This window comes from Molothrus ater, chromosome 10 (assembly GCF_012460135.2).
Source record: "Molothrus ater isolate BHLD 08-10-18 breed brown headed cowbird chromosome 10, BPBGC_Mater_1.1, whole genome shotgun sequence".
Lineage (NCBI taxonomy): Eukaryota > Metazoa > Chordata > Aves > Passeriformes > Icteridae > Molothrus > Molothrus ater.
The window spans coordinates 22,967,828-22,992,190 of record NC_050487.2 but is presented as its reverse complement, the minus strand read 5'-3'; positions in this window follow the sequence as shown (position 1 = coordinate 22,992,190).

The window sequence follows — 24,363 nt, the reverse complement described above, 5'->3', positions numbered from 1 at the left end:
ATTTCCATCAAAAAGAACATGGAAAACACTTTTATCACAGTATTTTGGCATGGTTTTTTCTCTTTTCAGTTAGGGTCAGAAAGGGAAAACCCAAACAAAAGGCAATGATGATGCTGCTGAGAACCTGCTGTAGTTGAAGGTGTTCATTGCAGGGAGTTGGACTTGAGGAATGTAAAGGTCCCTTCCAACCCAAACTATTCTCTAAAAAGAGCACAATGTGCTCTTGTAAATAGTCCCTCTTCACTATGCATTCTCAAAAAAGTCCAGAACAGCTTCCATGGCCCAAAACCATGACCCAAACTCCTCAGCTTTTCACAAGCATGAGGCTGGAGAGAAATGATACCCTAGGAAGTGAAAAACTTATTTTATTCAGACTAATCACCTGGCTATCAGTTTTTGCCAGAGCTGACAGAAGGGTGAAAACAGCAGACTCAAGATGATGACTCTGGAAAATCCAAATAATAATCAAAATCCGTGAGAAGTAATAGTCTATTAAGTAATCTACTCCAGCAGACTTTGGAGCATGCCACTCTCTAATCTCCAGGAAAATAAAACATCAGTATTTATCTGTCAACACTGCTTAATCCATCGTCAGCACCCTCAGAAATGGGCCCACATGAAATAAAGTCTGGCACAAGCACAGAGGCTGCTTTCCATCCCACACTCCTCAAAATGCCATGAGGTGATGTACAATTGTATTTTGCAGCAGAAACCACTGCTGTCCAAGCCCTGAGATTTAAACAGACATATTTATGTGGTATTCCTCATCTGGCCCATCAGCTAATTAATTTTCTTTTTTTAAATTATTTTCTATTTTAGAAGAGTGTTATAAAACTTTGGAGGATATTGATGGGCTTGTCGTGGCGTTTTTACCCCCTGACTCCACTGTGCTTTAAGGAATCTTTTGGCTGAACAGTGCAAGAGATTGGAGGCTTTTGGACTTCCAATCCTCTCCATGTCAGGGGATGATGCACGAAGCACAGAAATTATTTTGAGCCCAAACATTGTCTCTGAGTGTCACAGATGCAAAGCCAGAGCCCTTTGGCATCCCTGGCACTCACCAACACGGGGCTGGAGACTGCAGATCCCCCCACAGGATTCTGACAAACCTGATTACCAAAAAATGATCAAATCTTTCCATGTCATGTGCAGCACAGCAACCAAATGTGAGCCTACAACAGCTTACCTGGCAAATCCTATTTCTCACCTTTATTAGCAAAGGATAAACTGCTAAAACAAAGCAAACAAAGCCCACCCACCTTTTTTTTTTTTTTTTTTTTGCTTGCTTGCTCTGGGTTTTTAGGATATGCAGTTTTGCTATATTATCTTTATTATACAGTCATTTAGAGAGACAATTTATGAGTTTGTGGAGAGACAGGACAAGGGGGAATGGCTTCAAACTGAGAGAGAGGAGGTTTAGATGGGATATTAGGAAGAAATTCCTCTCTGGGATGATGGGGAGGTCCTGGAATGGAATTCCCAGAGCAGCTGTGGCTGCCCCTGGATCCCTGGCAGTGCCCAAGGCCAGGCTGGACATTGGAGCTGGGAGCACCTGGGACAGTGGGAGGTGTCCCTGCCATGGCAGGGGTGGCACTGGGTGGGCTTTAGGGTCCCTTCCAACCCAAATAATTTCATGATTACTGGAAATAAGCATGCCTGGGGAGAAGAAGGGAAAGGAGCAATTTTAAATATGAGATTTAAAGAAACTACTCAGCAAACCTTAGAGCTACCCATATTAAAGTTCAGTGTCTGCTGTTCCCACCTTAGGGCCTTTCCTTCTCCTCCATCTCCAGCCCCATCTGTGCTTCCTCTTGAATCTGTGCATTTGATGAAGGACCCGTGTTTAAAGCAAAGCTTCAGCACCATTTGCTCTCATTAAACCATTAAATCATCATTAAATGATGAGTCAGGGCCGTGCCACGGAACCAGGCCTCTGCAAAGGGTGTTAAATGGGTGGCAAATGTTCTGTCAAGTGCTGCAGCCACACAAGCTCGCTTTGCCTCAGCACTCATTTTTTAGGAGTGGGGCTGGAGGTGTTTCAGCAATGTTTTATTGAGACAGATGTGCACAGAAACCATTTTTAAATTACCGGTGCTTAGGAAACCTGCTTGGAGATAAAAAGAGGGATTGTCCAGGGACCAGATGCGTTTGTGTACTCAGGCTAATCAGGAAGAAGGATACAACTGCTAGGAAAAGGCAGAGATAAAGGCAAACAAACCCAAATAGTCATTTTAGTCAGGATCTTCCTTATAAACAGTCCTAGGTACATTTTTAAAGTTATTATGAGAAACACTGGATTGCTGGACAGCAAAGACACAACACAGCTGCACTTTTTCTTCTTGCTAACCATCCTTTAGTACCAAAAAAAGCTGAAGCTTTGTCTGTTCTTTGTTTGCTGAAAGCAGGTAATGGAAATGCTGGAAATTTCACCTCAGGAAAACATTTTCCATTCTCTAACCATGTTAGTTTTATCCTCAAACACTTTTCTGTACACACAGATTGGTAAATCATATCCATTGCTTATGCAAGGCACAATACATCCCCCACATTGCACTCAATAGATCAACACTGCAGTGATTATTTGATTAACATTAAAATCAGATTATTAATGAACAATATCAGCAGCTTCTCTATGTTAATAAAGATTAATTGCACTTCTATTTTGGAAAACAGCCGACCTCCAGCAATGGATGAGAACAACATTTGGTGCTGGCGTCTCTCCTGCAAAGCTTACAAATGATTTGGTGGAGCAGCTAATTATCTGACAAAGCCAATCAGTTATTAATCTCTGAGGAGATTCCATGAGACCATCCTTTTACAGAAGTCAATCATTATTAATTTTTTTTTGCTGTTTTTCACTGGACAGACTCTCTGATGCCACCACTCAAAATCTGGGTGTGCTAAATCAGGAGCTCTCCTCAGTCTGCATGATTAAATCCACTGGAGCTGCACCATTTTTATTAAAACCAAACATTTCTTGAGTTCTGGAGTTCTTAAAGGGAAGTGTGTGCAGAAGTTTGTTCTAAAAATAATATATGTTATATGGAAATGTTTTTCATAGGAATTAGTACATAATCAAGTGGATTTCAGCCCAAATACCAGAAGTTTAGTTTGTATTCTGAGATGTACAAGGAGATTCAAAATAAGAATTATTCAACACTCATCACAGAATTGGTCCATAAAATAGTGGAGAAAACTTCACAAAAACTGCTCCTATTCTCAAAAGAATGCTTCCATATTAATTTTCTTTCCAAAATAGGTCACTCTTTGTTATTAAATAACTATTGCTTGCTTGATTTCTTTTTTTAGAGGAAAACTGCAAGGCTGACATGAAACTTGGGAGGTATTTTTGACTGGAATGTGCTTTTAAATGAGACCTACTTCTACTCCTTCTAGTTCTTTTCTATTTCTTGCACTGGTTCCTCTTGTTGAACTTTCAAATTCAGGAGGAGATGATGCCCTCATTTATTCCCTCTTGCTCTGGGTTGCTTGCAGAACCTTATTTTCCCCACTCTTCATTCCCATCACTTTTTCAAAAGGAGGTGGGATGAAAGGGTTGTATTTATGGAATCCTTTGTGATTTATTATATATTTTTTAAAACATGTGGAATACTGGATCAGATCCATGGGTGCACACCTGCAGGCGAATTGAGGATCAGGAGAAGGAAAACAAGGTTGGCCAGTGGACAACTTTGAGATTTTACAGCATCTCAAGGGCAAGGGTGGTGTTTTACCCAATAAAGATGCAAAAAATTACCAAAACACTGAGTAGAATGCAATGAAACATAAAAATCTCACTGATTTTATATGTGAACCCATCAAAAGAGGCTTGGATGGAGGTTATCCAGGCTGGGGGTGCTCTCCAAGGGACTCGCAGGAGCAGCTCAACCTCCAGGCCATGTGCAGACCCCAAATTTCAGCTCTTCCCATGATCTTGAGCACTGTGCCCCACTGGGCAAACATCCCTTTGTCCCTCTCCCCACCACCTGCACCCCACAGATGCTGTGAGATGGGGAATTGATTCCCATGGGCAGCTTGTCCCTCTCTCCTCACCCCAGAGCCCAAGGACATCCCAGAAAAGATGGCACCCATGGAAACCATGGAGCTGCAGAGTTTTACAGCCAGCATTTCTGACAAAGTGGTGGCAAAGTGTTTCCCATATCTCTTTTAAAAGTAGCAATTATGGGATCTCCTGTGCTTCAGCTTGCAATAAAACACCTGATTGTGGGAGTCTTTTGGAAATGCCTACACACAGCCCTTGCCACTCGGTGGTTTTGGCCTCATAAACCCTGTTACTGTTCACTTTGCTTTGCATAACTGCAGGCCAATTAATTTTCTTTTACATTAACTTGCCTGAGCAGGAGCACAGAGTCCCCAGGGGAATAATGCATGGCTTGCCCTCCTCATTTCCTTCCCCAGGTGAGCTGTGGGCACTTTAAGTGCCCAGCACAGCTGCAAATCTGCCAGACTGTTCAGGAGAGGTGGGCTGCAGCTGGGATGCCATCCAAAATTTCCCCTAAACGCACTGGGATTGAGCCATGAAGAAGAATCCTTGCACAGAACTCGTGTTTGAGGAAGGGGAGCTCAGCCACATTCCCTGCCTGTGCCAGGAGGTTGGAATGAGATGATTTCTAAAGTCCCTTCCAACCTAAACCACTCCATGATCTTTTTGATGTGTTCTTTACCAGAATCCTCCAGGATTTCTATTAATTCCAAGAGTTACCAAGTCACCTTTATAAATCAAGATATGAACCTGGAGCTGTTTTCTTGTCCCCCAGCCATGTGGAGGATGATTGCAGAGCATCCATATGGTTCCTCCTCTGTGCTTGGTACAACTACACCTGGCCCAAAACATTTATTGGATGTAGTATCCCAGGAATTATATGGCCCCTGAGACAGCAGAGCTGGTGTTTCTGCCAGGGTAAGTTATGTTACAGCTAAATAATGTTACAACCCAAAGTTCATTGTGCCACAGGAAGTGTGGGAAAAGGTTTAAAGGGATCTTTGCTCTCCCAAAGGATCTATGTTTCTTCACCTTCCATCCTTGCAGTCTAAAAATGTTATCTCTATTACCTCAACAATCTCTTTTTTAAGGCTTTGCTGGTTATTTCTGTGTGCTTGTAGGTTTTGGTGGCTTTTTTCCTCTTTGCTGTCTTTTACGTGTGCATGAAAAATGAATAAAAGCTGTGCAATAAAAGATATTTCATTAATAAAAGCTTTTCAGATCTTTATTAACCACTAGTGCCATTAGTCAGGGAGAGGAGAAAATTCCTCACAGTCAGAATTCCCAAGCTGATTCTCTGAGACAGCAAAAAAGGGTAAACAAAAAAAAAAAGGGGTAAAAAGGTGTTGCAAAAAAATAAAACGTGGAAAATTCCAAGCTGCTGCCTTCACTGCTTCATGATTGTGTTAACAATCATTTCACAATAATGAAAACAAACACTGGCTGTAAATGTAAAACCTCAGGATCTGAAGAAGTGCTGGTGCCTGGCCCACAGTGGAACCATTTCCACCCCACAGTTATTGCAGTTATTGCCAACCCACCCTGCTTTCCCCTCATATTTTGTATTTTTGTGACTAACCATGCACTAAAGAGCTTCACACAAATGCTTCATTAAGGAACTTTTGATTAGTCATGAACGCTCTACAGCCACCAAGAGATTTGCTGAATATTAAAAACTTTTCCTGTCCCACCTTACCGTGAAAAAGATTGACATATTTGATAGGAACAAACAGTCATATCTTTTCATCATTTTGGAATCTAAAATCCAATATCATACTAAGAAATATTTGTCTTAATTTCCTAATTAATTTCCTTAATTTCCTCTTTTTCATTCTCATTATTTGCTCAAACATGATATTTGTTTCTTAAACATGGGAAGACACAAAGCCATCTCTTCACTTGTGATCCCTGCACCAAACTCTATTTTTGGGCAATTCCTGAAGTTTGGCTGTGCAGCAAAACTTTCTCATAAACACTTTGCAACTGCCCTGCAAAATAATTTTTCTCTTCATAGGAGCTCCTTTAGGGTGCAGGAGAATTCCTAAAAGTATTGTGTTCTTTAAAGGAAGAGAGATCCCAAAGGTTGGATGTTCCATGAGCTAAAGAAAATGTTTTTTATGAGCTGGTTAACATGGCAAAGTTAACTGCAGTTAATCAAACACAGGCATGAATGACCTAATATTATTTTGGGGATAATAATTCTGAAGAAAATGAGCTCCAAGTTTTCAAAGACTTGGACTTGGACTTCAACCTCTGGCACAGGGTTTGGTTTTAGATGGACTGAGAGTCTTATGATGATTCTTGTCATGATAGTTGAAGTTTTAAGGGAAGAGCCATAGGAAAAATACTGTGAGGAAATATTCTGGTGCTCCAAGAGTGAGGATTACATCGAGGTTCTGCAGGATGAAGAGTTTTTGACAAATTATTCTAAATACTTCTAACAGCCCTGCCTTGTAGGCACTGATTAAATCATGGTAAGGAAAGAAACCGAATATTTGATTTCTCTTGGTAGTTTTCCTTACTAGAGGACTTCAGACATCTCGGACCCTTTGTACCCAGCAAAGGGAAGGACAAACCCAGTGTCATGTTGTGCTTCAGTGGGGTTGCTGGAGTTGAGCACACACGTTGCACACACCTCATTCCTGCACAAACAGGAGCTGATTTCCCACTAACTGGGATAATTTTCTTGGGTTCAGTGGAGACACTCCTTATTCATATCCTTGAGACAAAGGAAGGCCCATGGTGTTTGCAATAAGTTTTGCTTTTTTGCCTGAAGATAAAGCAGCCAGGATTACATTTGCAGCAGGAACAGCCACGGCCTCTGTGCTATTGATTTTCCATGCTGCTGCAGATGGGGAATATTGTCTGCTCCTGCCCAGCTGGAGGTGTTGGGTGAATTTCTAAGATTTAAATATTTATTGCTCTTTCAGTAATTTCTCGAAGTTTCCCTGAGTTTTTTCAACTTGCCTGTTCTCCACCTATGGGGAGGAAAACCTTTAAAGCTGCCAAAAGCCAAAGTATTTTTAGAGAGGGCATCATGTATTGATTATTGCCAAATCTCCATGGACTAAGACACTATGTTATTGTCAGCATTTTTATTGCTGCCACTGCTTTTTCTTTTTTTCCCTTTAATGGTTACAAGTGAGTCCAATATATTTTAGGTCAAACTCTTCTACCAGCTAGAAGCCACTGAGAACTTTTCAGAAGAACCATATCTAGCTTCAAGAGGCAGAAAAATGAATATTTTTGCTGTGTTTCTGTTCCTATCAGCCATTGCAGAGAAGAAGAAATGCTATTTCTGTTTGTTTTGACAAGCAAAGAGAATAATCTCGTTCTTCTCTTGATCTCGCTATCCCTTCACAGATTACAGCTATCTCACATGTAATGTAAAAATCATATAGAAATTGAAATGCGTGAAGGAGAGACAGGAACAGTTCTCTCAGGATGCAGGGAACTGGAATTTGTCTGGGGAATTGGGCCCAGGAAACACAGGGATAATTTGTGAATGACGCAGAATCTGCCCATCTGGAAAATGTTAGAGAAAGTTCAATTTGATGCGCATCTGAAAGGCAAAGCCCTCCTTGGTGTGCTCCCCTCTCTCTGCAGCTTGGTCAATATTACCCCCTCAAAACCAACCCTGCACAGAGCACAAGGGTAAAAGAGACATCAGGTCTTGGGCCAGGGCATTCATGGTGCTGTGGGGAGAGGCTGAAGGAGCTGGGAAGGGCCTGGAGCACCAGGAGGGGCTGAGGGAGCTGGGAAGGGCCTGGAGCACCAGGAGGGGCTGAGGGAGCTGGGAAGGGCCTGGAGCCCCAGGAGAGGCTGAGGGAGCTGGGAAGGGCCTGGAGCACCAGGAGGGGCTGAGGGAGCTAGGAAGGGTTTGGGGCACCAGGAGGGGCTGAGGGAGCTGGGAAGGGTTTGGGGCACCAGGAGAGGCTGAGGGAGCTGGGAAGGGCCTGGAGCACCAGGAGAGGCTGAGGGAGCTGGGAAGGGCCTGGAGCACCAGGAGGGGCTGAGGGAGCTGGGAAGGGTTTGGGGCACCAGGAGGGGCTGAGGGAGCTGGGAAGGGCCTGGAGCACCAGGAGGGGCTGAGGGAGCTGGGAAGGGTTTGGGGCACCAGGAGGGGCTGAGGGAGCTGGGAAGGGCCTGGAGCACCAGGAGAGGCTGAGGGAGCTGGGAAGGGCCTGGAGCACCAGGAGGGGCTGAGGGAGCTGGGAAGGGTTTGGGGCACCAGGAGAGGCTGAGGGAGCTGGGAAGGGCCTGGAGCACCAGGAGGGGCAGAGGGAGCTGGGAAGGGCCTGGAGCACCAGGAGGGACTGAGGGAGCTGGGAAGGGTTTGGAGCACCAGGAGAGGCTGAGGGAGCTGGGAAGGGCCTGGAGCACCAGGAGGGGCAGAGGGAGCTGGGAAGGGGCTCAGCCTGGAGAAAAGGGGGATCAGGGAGGGTCTTGTGGATCTGCACAGCTCCTGCCAGGAGGGGGCAGCCAGGGGGATTTGGGATCTTATCCCAGAGAACAGGGACAGGAGGAGAAGGAACAGCCTCAGGCTGGGCCAGGGCAGGCTCAGGGTGGACACCAGCAGGAAATTCCCCATGGAAATGGTGAATAAACATTGGGAGGAGCTGCCCAGGGAGGTTTGGAGTCCTTATCCCTGGAGGTGTCTGAGGAATTCCTGGATGTGGCAGTCAGAGCTCTGGGCTGGAGACAAGGTGGGGATGGGTTACAGGTTGGACTCCATGATCTTTGAGGGCTTTTCCACCCTTCCTGATTCTGTTTTTCTGTGACCTTCATGGCTGGCAAAATTTTATTTCTGCATTTATGTTCATGAAACAGCTTTTTATCTCTCCTGCTTTAGTTTATTCAAAAAAAGGAAATCATATCAGAAATGTTCTCCTTTATTTCATGCCATAATTTGGCATAGACCCTGACATTAAGCAGACCCTTTTTTTAAGATCCTGATAGCACATTTCTGTTCCCAAACAGAGCCAGATAACCAAGGCCACTGCTGATGAGAGGCTTATCTGTGGTGTTCCTGTCAGAGAAAGTGCAGTGTAACACAGGTCAAGTGCACCAGGGTTTGTGTGAGGAAAAGGAGAAATTAATTGCAAAGCCCAGCTTACAACATCTCCAATAATGAACTCGTTCAGCTCACTGCTCTCTCTGATGTTGAAATTCAGGAGGCTGGGGCTGAACCTGCTGTGTTCCAGCTGTGAGCACAGCATTCTTCCCCGCAGGAATAAATGGGATTTTTTATTCCTTGCACTGCTCCCTGTGGGTCAGATCAGGGGGATGTCAGTGGGGATGGTGTGACAGATCAAGCAGGAGCCTCAGCAGGCCCAGATTTCCTGCTGCAGTCTGGACGTGCCATTCCTGGGGCTCCGTGTCCCTTGTCCCCCACCCTGGGACAGAGGGAGGGCACTGAGGGAGAGGAGCAGGAATGCTGCAGCTGCTTCCCAGGGGCACACGGAGGGAGCAGGAACCACTCCAGAAATGAGGTGTGAGGAGAAGTGAGCTGCACTTGAAAGGACTTAGAGAAAACTCACCACTGCTCGAGTTACTGGGTGGGTGGTGACGGAGAGAGAGCGGCTCCTCTGCTCCACGCCAAGGCAAATCCCTGGAAAACAGGGTGGGAATTACCCAGGTACACACATTACCAGCACTGGAAAATATTTCTTCTCCTCTTCTCTGGTGTTTCATATTGCTTAAGTAAGGGGAGGCATGGAATGAGAGCTGGAGCTGTAGAAACTCCAAGGATTTTAAAGCCCTTTTGCTGATCTGATCTGCTCTGGGGAGCACCTTCCCAACACCTCTGCAATGTCCAAACCTGACACTGTCATCATGCTCGTCCTGCAAATAGCCCAGATTATTTTAAGCAACTTCTGGGCAAAATCTAAACTCTTCCATGGGTTTTCCACACCCAGAGAGCAGTGACAGAGCCAATGCCATGGATCACATTGAGGTGCCCTCACTAAACTCAGCCTAATGCACAGCACAGGAGTGTTCTGAATTTACTCAGCAGAGTTCTCCTTTCTGCATTTGTTGCACATAAACTTTCTACAAATAACATTATTTTCTTTTTCTTTTTTTTTTTTTTTTTGCCTTTGCTTGTTATTCCCAGTGGCTTTTTTTTTAGTGCTATTTTGCCATTTCTCACAAGTTTCTCTGTGCTGTAATTATGCCAGTCTGCTTTCCAAATATACTTTTTTCTTGGTACTGAAATAGAAAGGTTGGGACTGCACGAGGGAAGGGGGAATAATTTTCACAGAATTATTTCGGCGACTTCAGGGACTGCACGCGACGTTTTTACAGCTTCCCATAGATTTTCCTTCTCCCTCCACTTGCACATGTTTGGAAATCACTCAGGCAAAACGACATCCTGAATATCCCAGCCCAGGAACAGCAACTGCTGTGCCTGCAGGAGTGGATATTTTACATGAGACAAGTGGTTATTGTCAACGAGACTGGGAATAACTTGCCTGAACATTTCCAAGCTGGCTCCAGCTCTGTATATGCAACAGGAGCAGTGATGGAGTAGTTACAATATTTCTCCAGCAGCACAGCTCCCTGCAGACGTCAGCAGGTTTTATCAGGCTCACAGGGAATGTTCCCACTGTTTATTGCACTGGGGAAGTTCTGCCTCCAACAGCTCAGGCCAGATTAGGCTTTTCAACAGCCCTGGTTCTTGAATTTTATATATTTTAATGCTTTTTGACTGGCAGGTCTGAAGGGGTTTTTTTGGCAGATTTTTATCAGGAGCAAACAAAAAGGCAAAATATTTCCCAGAGACCATTCGAACATCCATAATTTTATATCATTTTGGGGCTGAAATGTGCAAACAGCATGATTAGGTAACATAAGAAATGCCACATAAGATAAAACCCCCAAGAACTAAGTTCCTAATATTCTGAGCAGACTTTGGGGCTGGTGATATTTAAAGCTATGAACTCCAGCTCTCTTAAGATAACCAAGAGAAATCCACTGCAGCTGTCTGCACCAAGGTGGAGATGCAGGGATATCTCCTTTAAAATCTCTGTTCATCAGTATGGGAGGCCAGCTCTCCTGCCTCAGCTCAGAACTCTCCCTCCAGCAAGGTTAGAGAGGGCCATTATCATTTCATAATAAGGCACAGGATGAGCACAGCATTCCTGATGTGTGCAGGACTGTTTGGAACGAGGAGGTGCCTCCAACTAAACGATGGCAAATTGCACAGCCCAGTGAAAATACTGACTCAAAACTTTGTGCAGGAAAGGCTCCAGCTCAAGCCCAGCCTTTCCCAGCAAAGCACTTGTTTCTGGGGGTGGTTCTCAGTTGATTTTAAGAGGGCTTTGCTGCTTAGATGTTTGTGGAAACTCAAACCAGGAGAAGGGTTTAGCAAAGTTCTCCTGGCAGAGGCGTCAGCGCTCACATTCACAGGGATGAGATTCTGCTCCCTGCCAGCACAGCACCTCTGCCTCCCTCTGAGCCCTCTGCTCATTTGCTGGCCAAGGGACAGGTCTGTCACCGTGCCAGCCTGGGCAGGAGGTGTTTGTGCCAGGGAAGTTCTGTGGTACGTGACCCGAGCAGGGCATTTCTGCCATTCCCTTCCATTTCCCGCTCACGCCCGTCCCAGGATAACTCTGTCATCACTCCTGGGAGCACAGTGGGGACAGAAACCAGATCTCTGACTCCATTTCCTTCCAGGCACCTGCTTGAGGCAGGATTAGAAGGATAACAAGCTCAACCTTGCCCTGCCAGGTCTGCAAGAGGAACTTGCAGGCCAAATATTCTGTCCCACACAGGATCCAGGATTGCAGTCATCCTGCTGATGGCAATTTACTCACACTTAAGATAAAAAAAATGAATAAATAAATAAACAAAAATCCATATTTTGAAGTCATATCCCAGCAGGTGATCTCCACAGGCTGCCCAGCTGGCACACTGTGAGGTCCCCTGTTTGTGAGATGGGGAGCAGTTTGGATTGCCCCACATGGGGTTTGTTACCATCCACCACTCCTGACGTGAGTCCCCAGGAGGAGGATGGAACTGCTGAGGTCTCTCTGGTCTGCGAGACCCTTCTGCAGCATCTTATAACACATTATTGATGTCATAGAATGATTGGGGTAGGGAGGGGCTTTAAAGTTCATCTCATTCCACCCCTGCCATGGACACATTCCACTATTCCAGTTTGTTCCGAGCCCCTTCCAGCCTGGCCTTGGACACCTCCAGGGATGGGGCATGAAGAATTTGGTTGTGTCCCTTAAAAGCAGAGGACTCACCCTTTCTAATAAGAAACTGCTCCAAAATAAATGAAACCAATTAGTAATAAAAGGCAGATCTCAAGAGTGTTAAATCCAGATTATCGACCCCACCTGAGGACTGGAGGCAGCTGATGGCAAAAGATTTTGGTCTCTGAGTTCTCAATTGGAATGCCCTGGCTGAGCTGGTGGCTGTGTTATAACACTGTTCACAGACACTGGGTGGAATCACAGGCATAATAAATCCAGGGAAAGAGCTCCTGAAATCGAGAGGGAAATTCGCACTTCATTGAATTCCGTGTCAGCCTCCATTAAACTCAAAGGGACAGGAGAGTCTTCACGGGGTTACTGAGCATCTGTAAACACTTCCAAGCATGCCCTGAGTTACAGGTTTATTTTTCAGTTCAAAAAAATTGGCCAGGCGAAGAAATATTTATTTCTTATTACAGAAATAGGAGAGCAAAGAAGAGCAGGCCAAGAGGCTTCATAAGTGAGCAAAGACATCCAAAAATTTGATCTAAATATTATCATATTTGGGGTGCTACACAGTTTAGGAACCTCATTGGATGGAGGGAACCTAATCTAATATGACTTATTTTATTATTTTTACTGCTCCTGGCAGTGTATTTTCATTCCCGGCAGAATGTGAGGATGTCAGAGGCACTTGACATCCTCACATTTCATGTCTGATGTGCTTCACGTTGAGGCTCTGGATTAATGGACACATTCGCAGAGTCTCAGGATGGTTCAGGTTGGAAGGAATCTCCACAGATCACTTGCTCCAACCCTTCTGCTCAAGCAGGACCACCCAGAGCCAGTTGCCAAGGTCAGCTTGGAAGGGACTTTAGGAAACTGGCTCTACTGGGTGATACCCCTGCCTAGGACAGTGGAGTTGGAACAAGATCATCTTTAAGGTACCTTCCAACCCAAAATATTCCATAATCCTGTGTCCAGACACCTTTTGAATAATTTCAAGAATGGAGACTCCAGAACCTTCCTAGGCAGTTGGTTTGGCCATCCTCACAGTGAATGCGTGTTTGGTCACCCCCACAGTAAATTTGTGTTTCCTGATGATCTGGGTTTCAGGTTTTGCCCACTGACTCCTGTCCTGGGGCACTGCTTCTGTTTGGAGGCTGCTTCCTCCTCATCAAAAAGCAAACCAGCTCCTCTCCAGGCAGGGCCAGCAGGATCACTGGGGTTTGTATTAATTAATCACAAGATTGAAATGAAGAAAAAAAACAAAGCCTGCCTGTGATGAGGTTAAAGAGCTCTTGTTCAAATAAAGCTTCTTGCTCAAATTTCACAGGGAGAGAAGAGAAGAGGAAAGATAGGTAAATATGTCAGTGCTAAACCAGGTTTAAAGGCTGGGCCCCTCCCAGCAGAAATAGGAGAGGCCCCTGGTGCAAAAGTGAAGCTGGCACCTCACTCCTCCCTAAATCTTCCTGGGGAATGTTAAGGTCAACAAAGCATTGCAATTCCTGAGCATGTGTGCCTTACTCATGCATTCAACTTCAGCTATAAATAAATGCTTAATTGTTCTGGACTCTGTGTGTGCCTGAGCCCAGGCACAACCCATGGATCCTCTGCTGGAAGGGTTGGGGTAAATCAGGGCTCACTTTAAAGCCCACAAAGCCCAACTGCAGGGCTGGCAGGCTTCAAGCACCTTCAGATGAGGTTTTTAGTGCAAAATATTGAAACGGCTGGCAGCAAAAAAAATCTTAGAGAATGAAATCAGAGGATGACTGAAAATAAAACCAGAAAGTTTTCTTAAATCTTGGAGTTTCATTGCTATTGGGAGCTCAAGGGACAAACACAAGCTGGGAAAGGAAAAAAACTCTTCTAGGCTGAAGCTTTAAGAGTTTTAAACTACTTGGAGTGGTAGGAAAGGCAGAATGAAGAAAGAATGAAGAAATTATTGCAGCTGAATTCTGTGTATGGCAACCTGTATGGAAAATCACCTTGTCTTTCTTCCATCATAAAGCAAAAGGGTAGAGAATAATTGATTTTTCAAAATTCCGTAACACTGAGTAACAGTCCGGGCAACACAGAGGGAAAAAGCAAGAGACAGAAAGGAAAGGGTAAAAAAATACACGAGTAACTGAAGCCTACATGATGCAATTTGCCACAGGGATTCAAAAGAAAAATAGATTACTTAGTGGTTAGTGAGAGATGGCAAAAGAAAATTACCTAAGTGTTTTTCTTATGTGAATTTGGATTGAAACTGGAGATTAGAAAGTGCCACAATCAGCTGAACTCTGGATTCTGATGTCAAACAAATTGTATGTGTTCATATTTTGTAGCTTGCTGGATTTTAATAATCTCAATATTGACCAGGATAGCTATTACACTCGAAAGGCTGTTTGATTCAAGGGGATGGTTCATCTCTCTGATGATTTTCTTGACAAATGAGTTTTTCCTTTTCCTTTTGCACATTTCAGGTTAGTCACAAGTGCAGGTCTGGAGTTGAGGAGGTCTTTGCTGGGATGCTGCATCCCAGGCTGGAATACCTGACGGGATATTCAGCACAGGAAGCAGCAGAAAGTTTTCCTGCATGAAGGAGGTGGGAGGGAAGGAAAACCACGGTGTCAGCAGCTCTGAGAGGCGCCTGGCAGGTGTGAGCTGTGCCATCCATCAGGGCTGAGCTCCTCCCGTGGCTCTGAAGCACTGCAGGACCCAGGAGCCCTGAGACACCCGGCTGGGGGACCATAAAGGGAATCCAAGCAGACCAGCCCTGATCCCCAAACAGCTCCTGAGGAGCTCCATAACTCAAACAGAAACACCCTCGGAGCTGCTCACGTCTTTATTGCCAGCCACAACTCATTCCTTTGTGTTTTATTTTACAAATTCTGCATTACTTGCTTCAGCTGCGCTGGAATGGCCTCCTGTATGTCAAAGTATTTCAGGCTGATCCTGTACTTGGCTTTTCTGTGTCTGAAATCTTCAGACAATTGAACAATCAGATTACTGAGAAGCTGTTAAGTGCCTCGTGATGCGAGGAAGTGTGAGCTATTTAAGAACTAATGTGAAAAATGGCAAATTATATGCTACCAGCTAGGTCTGAAAGGGAAAAAAGAAAGAATAAGTCAATATGATTAGACAGGACTATATTCAATAAGCACAATTTTGGTTTGAAATTGTGCAAGAAGAATTTTATTCCTTAGCAGATTTTCCTCTGGATTATTGAAGATACCTCTGCTCTGCAAGACGCATTTTGCATTTCCAATCCTCATATTTATAAAAATAATCTGATTGAAAAGAACTGTATGCACAGAAATGAGAATTTCTTGGTTTTTATGATGCAGATATTAAAATGGATTCTCTATATTAAAAACTGCAAAGATTATTTATCCAAGAAGTGCCCAATCAATCATTTTCCAGGCAGAAAAGCTGTCAAAAAGAAAAATCTTGCATTAATGATCATTCTTTGGCAGCTCTGCATAGGTTTCTCTGGAATGAGAAGTGGTTGAGTTCATTTGAGTGGACACAGCACAAAGCCATTACTTTAAGCAGCTGGTAACTTTGGCCAAAGGACTAAGTGAGCATTTGCACGGAAAAAGAGAATAAAATTAACTGCAATGCCTGTGTTCTGCTGCATTTTATTGATGGAGATTTACAAAGTGCTCAGTTCTGAACTAAATCTGTGGTTAAAAATCCAAATATTAACAGAAAAATCCCCACATCACCATCTGAGGCACTGGAGGTTTAAATGAGAGTGTCCTTTCGCACAAACACAGGAGAAACCCAACAGTGTCAGAGACTTCCTGGTAGAATGAGAGACTCTTTGGAGTCCTTACAGGATATCCTGGTCACAAGAAATTAATTAAACCCAAGCAGAACCCAAACAGAACCAAGGTTCTGTTCCAGCTTCCAAACTTTTGCTCCCCAGTCGCCAAAATGTCCCCCTTCCACAGCACCATCATTTCTGGATTGTACAAGTAAAAAGCTCAAGTTTATCTTCTTAAAATTCTTCCACTCTAGAACTTATTTAGGTCTGAATCTGGCTTAGAAGGGAGTGGGAAATTTGCAATGCGGAATATTCAGTAATTTGTGGGTCGTGCTCATAAAATGAGAAAAGCTTTAAATCAGAAAATACTTTTTTATAATTATATAATTATAATTTTATAATTATAATTTTATTTTACACAAAATATAGCAGAAACTGTGTTTTTAATAGAATCTCCAGTATGGAAATACAATCAATGTTTAATACTGGGGAAAAAATCCAATGTTTATGGTACTAAAGATGGAGTCAAAAGCATTTACCAGACTGCTCATTTCCATTGAAATCTAAGTCAGTGACAAACTATATAAGATGTTTTCATGAAGCCCAAAAGATTGCAAGAAAAATGCAAAAATACTTTTTAATTACAGCATTTTGTACCATTATCTGTGTATTTACAGAAGTAGCCATACCCTAGAGAAAGATGGCAAGTGTTTGTGGGAAGGAAGGTGAAGAAGGTCACAAAAACTGCACATTCTGTGGAAAATGGGGAACGTGGGCTCTGTAATTAATGGATCAAATTGCCAGGGAATTGTCGAGAGGATCAGAGGGTAAAAAGATAATTAGCAGATCAAAGGGTAAGAAGGCAAGTGTTGAAATAAAGTGGTGGTAATAGAAACAGCTCAAGAGGAATTATTGACCAATAATTGTATTGCTTTGGGCAATGTCTGCTTGGATAACAGAGCTGTTATTAAGGAGGTTTTTAATGCACTGATCTGTTTTTATAACAGTGGAGTTATGAGTGTCAAATGCCATGAATTCACTGCAGAACTCTGACTCCAGCCTGGTTTTTAGGAGCTTGTAACCAATGCCAGTGGGAAAGACAAGGAATTCAGGCTGCAGGGGTTGGATATGTGTCAAGAAATCTCCCTTTAAATGGAGAAATAACAGTGGGGTTTTCAGGATTCTGGCATTTTTCTTGAATCGACAGGAATTTCAGAGTTTATTCTGCAGTGGGGGAAATGTTGGGGTAAAGCCTCCACTGCTCTGAGCTTCATTCCCTCCCCTGCAGGCTGAGCTTTGTCTGAGATCCCTCTTTGCCCTCTGGACTAACAAGTCCCAGGCTTGGGAGCTCCTGCAGAGATTTCTTGTCAAGACCTCTCTCTAGAAAGGAATTTTTGGATGTGTTGGCCTTAATATTTGGAATCATACCTACTCTGAGTGTGGATAAGGTTGGGAAATGGATTAAATTTATGGGACAATGACAAAAATCTGTGGAGGGCCTTGGTGAAGAGAGGATCCTCAGGTGGGCTGCAGACACTGCCAGTTCTCCCAAGGATTGGCAGAGGAGAATTTTGGTTTCTGCTTCCATTTTTCAGAGCCCATTTACTCACAAATAACAGCAGCATGGAATATGTAAGGGAAATGGCATTTGTAGTGGATTTTCCTCTTCTGCAAAGAGGAGAAGATAAACACAATTTGTTCACATCTTTACTCTCCCATTTAGCTCATCATTAAGAGAAATCTGTGGGGAAAAATACATTCTGAGGTGTGGATTTATTTTTTTATTTTTTTGTTAAATAGTAAATACCTCCCAGGTTATTAAGTGATAGGGAAGATTGCAAATGTCACTCAAAGGAGTTCTTGTGTTTCCTCTGAGGGCAATGACAAAATTTTAATTAACTGAAAGTCACCCAATGATCAAGAAGTGGGAGTGCTGTGTCATTCCCAGAGATAGATGGATCTAGAAGTTTTATGGAATGGAGGCAGTAGTGAGTGTTTGTCGATGAAATTGTGATTTTGGTTTGTAATAATCATTTTTGCAACCAGAATTCTGCAGTGAGAGCTCCAGGGTCAAGGTCTTTTTAAGAGCAGAGATGGGGAAAATTCTAACTGTGCTCATCACTGTAGCACTGAAAATGAGAGATGAAATGGGATGAAGATCTAGATAAAAATATGCTGAAAATAGAACAGGAGCTATTTCTTTTTTTCTGCAGTTATAACTCTTAATTAGAAAATAAAATAATTTAAATATATTTGCTTTAGGTCATGAGAAATGAGGCTTGGTTAGGGTTATTTAATGACTGGTGTAACTTCTGCTAACAGTACCTATAAAATTTATATCCCTGTAATTAGTGAGTGAGAAAAGTTCAATATTTCAGAAGCATCCCTTTGGATGTGTAATTTCAGCTGGTTCTCACCGTCCTGAATAAGGTCCTTTGAATTACTTTCTAAACAATTCTGGATAAATGATCAGTCACATCTTCTGCTGCTTCTTCTGGGTTAAAGCCTCAATTTTCTCACATGTGAGATGATAAAATGAGATCAGTATTAAAATGCAGTTGAAATGTAACTATTTTGTAAGGAAAGGGGCTGCGCAGGCTGTGCTGGAGAGAGGCTGATGAGGTGATTAAACATCCTGCAAGGAGGAATTTCATCGGGAACATTGAGAGCTGTGGTGAGAACTCCTCTCTACCTACACACTTTTACCACTTCTCACTCTAACTGAGGACTTATAAATAGTTCATAAATTAAAATAATTAACCCCAGCGCTCCCAGGCTCACACCTTTCACATGTGGTTTTGTTAATAGAGGATAAAACATTAACTCCTGCAACCAGGGCTCATATTAAAATGGAACAGAGTTGGAAATATCAGCAGCTGGTGCTCTTTTCCAGACAAATATGGATTTGGAAGGAATAGATGGATAATTTTCAATACAATGATGATTTAGTACAATAATAATTTCCTGGCTAGCTCCAGATCCCTGAAAAGAATGCCAGGGTTTTTAAAGAGTGATACATGTAATGACCAAATTCACTAAATCCCAAAAACCAGCACCCACAGGCTCTGGAAGTGTCCTCAAGATGTCAGGGAGGGAACTTTTATCACTGTTCACTTTGTGTAGAGGATCCTGTGCAGGAATTAAAGTTCATTTTTTCTGCTGCTTCTCCCCAAACCCATCCAAACCATCACTGGGCTGAAGCCTCCCCACCCTGCACTTGGAGCATTTCTGGAAGCCCGAGTTAATCTCACCTGCAACCCAATTAAAAGCCTCTCCAAACCTTGCACCTGCACTAATTGTAGATTCACATCACTGCTTTGCAGTCATTAAGTGCACGAGTTAAAGTTTGGGTGAGTGCAGCTGATCTGGTTTATCAACAAAGAGCTGCGAGGCTCCTGTGCTGAACCAGGATAATCAGCAGGGGTCAGGCAGGAATTATCTTGTCTGGCCAAGCATTTCAAAATGGCTAATTATGTTTGTTCATAAAAGTTGGACCTGAAACAACTGAAATCCGAGGGAGAAGCTTTGGAACTTTTGATTGTGAGTAACTCATTTGGCTGAGGTGATGATTTATATCAGAAAGTTTTGTGAGTATTTTATTTTTCAGCAAAAAAGCAAGATACTGGGGTTCTGTTTTCAAAGTGCAGCAGATAAAGCTGCATCTCCATGCTGCTGAACCTGTATTTCCATGGATATCTGTGTGCATGGATGCGTATTCCCTAAGAAACAATATGGTCCTCCCACCTCACAGAGTCAAGCTGTTAAATATTAACCCTGTTGCCAAATTCCTGTTGTAGATCCCAAAGTATCCAAACAGTCTAAAATTCTGTATTTTACCAGAGATTTTTTAGAAGAAGCTTCATGATGCTCATCCAGCAGCAATGGAAAAGAGGTGTAGATGAGGATAAATAAAAACAGAGCATGGAGAAAGAGAGAAATAAGTCATTCAGCCAGGAACTCTTTATTTTTTTTTTTATTCTAAAGGCTTCTTGCTCCCAGTTCAGCCAGGGTAAATCAGCACACCTGTGGCACGTGGAACAGATGGAGCAGGCATGGCAAACACCTCCAGCTGCACAGATCTGTTACACAGGTGCTGGGTTCAGCCTCTGCCTGGCCAAGGGCACTGGGGCTTTGGCAAATGCCCAGAATTCCAGGGGCTGGAAGAGAAAAGACAGGGAGAAAGGAGTCAGCTGGCAGCAGCATCTCCCAGAGCAGCCCCCAAGAGAGCCAGACCTGCCCGGCTCATTCCTCACCCCGTGCTCAGAATCACTGTCAAATTCCTAAACTTATTTGGCAGTTCATGGGGAGGAATTTTTGGCTGGAGTTACTGGAACAGAGACACTGGGATACTCAGTGGAGGGTGTGAAACCCTTCCCTGGTTGAGCATTCTGGGGCAGATGCTCTTGTGTGAGGTCTTCTTTTAATTCTTGTTTGTCCCCTTATTTGTTTGGGTTCTTTTCACACCTTATTTTTTATCACTCCCATTTTTTGCCAGACTTGCTCCCCCACCCTGGTTGTATCCTTCCTCCTTTCCATTTCCTTTCCGTTTTCCTTTCCTTTCCTTTCTGTTTTCCTTTCTGTTTTCCTTTCTGTTTTCCTTTCCTTTCCTTTCCTTTCCTTTCCTTTCCTTTCCTTTCCTTTCCTTTCCTTTCCTTTCCTTTCCTTTCCGTTTTCCTTTCCTTTTTCCTGTCCTTCCTCCCATTTTTTGTTTTTCTGTTTTTTAATTGCCCTCTTTGATGTTTTTTTTGTGGGGAGTGTGGATGTTTTTGTTCATTTTTTGGGTTTTTTTAGGGGACCTTTTTGTTTGCTTGGTTTGGTGGGAGTTTTGTTCAATTTTCTAATTTTTTTTTTTCCTTTCCTCCTCTTTTTTTTTTTTTTTCCTCCATATTTATTTTCCTCTCTTTGTTTTTTTGGGATGTTTATTTTCTCACTCATGCAAGTCTCCCCTCCAGCTGAGGAGGACAGTGGCAGTGTCAGGGGGCAGGACCAGCCCAGGCTGCTCTCCACACTCTGGACACGCTGCAGGTGTAACTCAAGCATGGTGACGTTTGTTATGTCCCTCTAAATAGCTCTGCTGATGGTGCAGAACTGGTGCTGAGCCAGGAGAAATGATAAAACATAATCAAGCCCCTGAAGACGACGTTGTGATGTTGATAGAGACAAATTTATGTCCCTCCTCTGCCCATGTTATGTTCGGATTAATCCATTCGGTATCTGTGGGTTATAGAAGCCAAACCACTTGGTAATGATCTGCTGGGACAGGAACATTAGAAGGGCCCATTCTTTTATAAAATAATTTTCTCTACAAAACTCTAATTCAAATACTAATTTTTCTGTTTAAAAAAAAAGCCACAAAATACTTCAGTTCCTTCTGTTGAAATGACACCTTCCCAGCTCTGAGCTGGTGGGGATGAGCTGTCTCCTCATGAAGATTTAACTGGCTACATAAATCCGTGTGTTTATAGAGCAGAAATCTCTGCTGGATAAACACACTGAGCCTCTACTGACCAAAGAAGGCCAAACCCCAGCCTTCCACTGCAACAGAAATTTGCCTTTTTTAGTGTGAAAACATCAGAGTGACAGCCAAGGTTTGGAATGGCAAGGCCTGAACTTCCATTGCAGAAATCCAAGCTATGAGGGGTAAAAAGCTGTGAGGGGGTTATGAGGGTAATATCTGCACTTGGGAGGAAGCCTGGAAATTTTGGGAGGGTCCAAGTTGTGTTAAGGACAATTTTGGACTCTGTTGAAAGCCAGAATTCTTCAGCGTTGGTTGGTCCAGCTTTGCAGACCAGGCCTGGTACCATGAACATCCCAACTCTTCTGAGTTTGATACTCAGATTGGATTTCACACATATAATGCTTAACTTTACTGAAAGCTTATCCAACAAAAAGTTCTTCAGACAAAACATTTAAAATGTAAATTAAAAAAAATGGTGGGTTTGATTGCTGGGAAATGTCTGACTTCAGTCCTCCAATGCCAACATCTAAAATAAGTGTGAAATATCTGTCATTAAACCTGGGAGATTATAAACCCAATGACAACTGGTTTAATGCCAACGTTTTTGTTGGCACTGCAGTTCATCTTGTTCTGATCTTTCATCGACTCTGTGACTAAATTCAGAATTCTTGCTTTGGGTATCAAAGATGGTAAGAAAGAAGCAACACATTTTCTCAGGTTTCACAGAGAAACCTGTGTTTCTTGGCTCTCAGGAATGAAAATAAAACATCAATTAACAACATTCCGTCTTCAGGAAGGTCTGGGTGAGATATCCCTCTAATATATAATCATCATTTTCAGCAATCACAGTCTTTTTTCACTCTTCACTACCTTAACCACTTACATCCAAGTACTTCAGGCTTTCAGGCTTTCCTTGTTTTGTTTTTTTTTTTTTTTGCAGATATGAGCCATGAATGACTACATGATGTGCTGATTTCATTTGAATGATAAATGGAGATATTATTTCCCAGCAGGTGAATAAATACAAAGCTAGCAAGTCACACCAAGAAAATCAGTAAAACTGATTTTCAAAAAGTGGTTTAACCTTTGTTTTACTCAAACAAAAACCACCTTTGCAACCAAATATTTTATAAACTCCTTCAGCACGTTTCCAAAGGTTATTTTACATTTTAATTGGCTCAGATATTTTTCCCCCATTTATTAGGCTAATCGGACAGATGGATAAGGAAATATTGCAGTGAAGAGGATGGCTGAAGAAATAAATGCTGCTTTGATGGTGCTGTCAAGGCTCACTGTGGGCACAGTAGCACCCAACATATCTGTGAAGAACAGCACAGAAATAAAATGGGGAGTGCCAAAAATGCTCAGGGATGGACAAAAAGTTCACCCTTCTGTGTTTATTTTCACTATCCCATGGTTAGCCTGAAGAATATTTGATAAATACTATGCTAATCTATGTAATTGGCTAATTACCTTTGGTATAAACATGTAGTGCTACACAAAAAGGGCTTTTGAATCCCGGATAATTTCAAGTTTTGATCAGCAAGTTCACAACTGATCAGATTTTTTTTGTCTCTGTGCAGGTTTGACTGCAGCCTTTGAAAATCCTGTGCTAAAAGGTGGTTTTCCATAGAGTAGTCAGGGAAATAATTGTGTTCTCTTAGAAATAACTGGAAAGATGATAGGCCATCCTCTCTTGCAGAATTTGGCCTTCCTGTATAAATAAATCCTTTCACTGGAGGGAGCCCGTGTGGTCAAACTGATTGCCAGGAAGAGAACACTCTCAGTTCATTATCTGGAGTTCTTCAGCTCAATCCAAGGAGGCATTTTGCAATCACTAGCACAGAAAATAGATGCACTGAGATGCTATTGCATTTACAGAAAGCTTCAGGATAATTTATTTATGAGATGGCTTGTTGCTCTTACATACTACTTACATTCATCAAATTCTTGGCATTTATTCTTCCCAGTTGGGCCAGTGAAAAGCAACCAATTACGGTGGTGTTCAGGCAGAAAAAATTCCAGCCCCATCCAGAAGCAGGGAAGGAGAAAGAATTATCCATGGGTTTCTTTAGAGGTTTTTAATGGGTTCAGCTCAAGCAGGTGGAAAGGAGTGTGGGAGATGCCAGCTCACAGGGCAGGGAGCTCACCTGGCCGTGGCAAAGAGTCCTCTGGGTCCTTCCCACCAAGGTCACAACTGCAAGGATCCTCTCCCCAGCCTTCCATCAGGAGATTCCTGGCCAGGCCCCACTCTGCTGGCAGTTTTTGGGGCTGGGAATTTGCTGACACAGGGACTGAGGCTCTGGTGCAGGTGTAAAATCCTGCCCCTGGTGTTCCTGTAAATGTGGGGTGTCCCTCAACCAGGAGGCAGCTGAGTGGACAGAAAAAAATCATAATTGGAGCTTGCCTCCGTAGGAGGGACTTCTCCCAGGGTGCCTGAGCTGGAAATATGTGAATTCATTATTTGTGAGTCCATAATTCTTTAATCCTTGAAAAATGGGAATTGTGGGGAAGGTGTTGGGTTTTCCAGCTTATTTCACTGTAGCACTTGATTTAGGCTTTCAACACACAGCTCAAATCCTCTCCTGCCATGGCTTTGTCCACATATTTGGGCAGGAAGAAGCACTGATTCCCACTTTTATGGCAGTCTTAAAACTTTTTGGTCTAACAAGCAAATATTGCCTGGTGCGTCCAGCAGAATTATTGCATCTTTATGTTTATGTTGATGAAATTATGTCTGAAACAAGGCTTGAGTGAGGTGGCGTTGCAGTTAAAGATTAAATCTGATTGTGCTCTGCGTGGCAATGCTGTAAAACTGCTGTTTCTGTTTCAAATAAAATCCATTTTCCCCTAACAGATTGAATTGTTTCTTTGAAGGGTGAGTTTAAGCAGTGAGTATTTATAAGAATATGTACATCATTAATCTCCAGCCTTTAATCTCTACAGT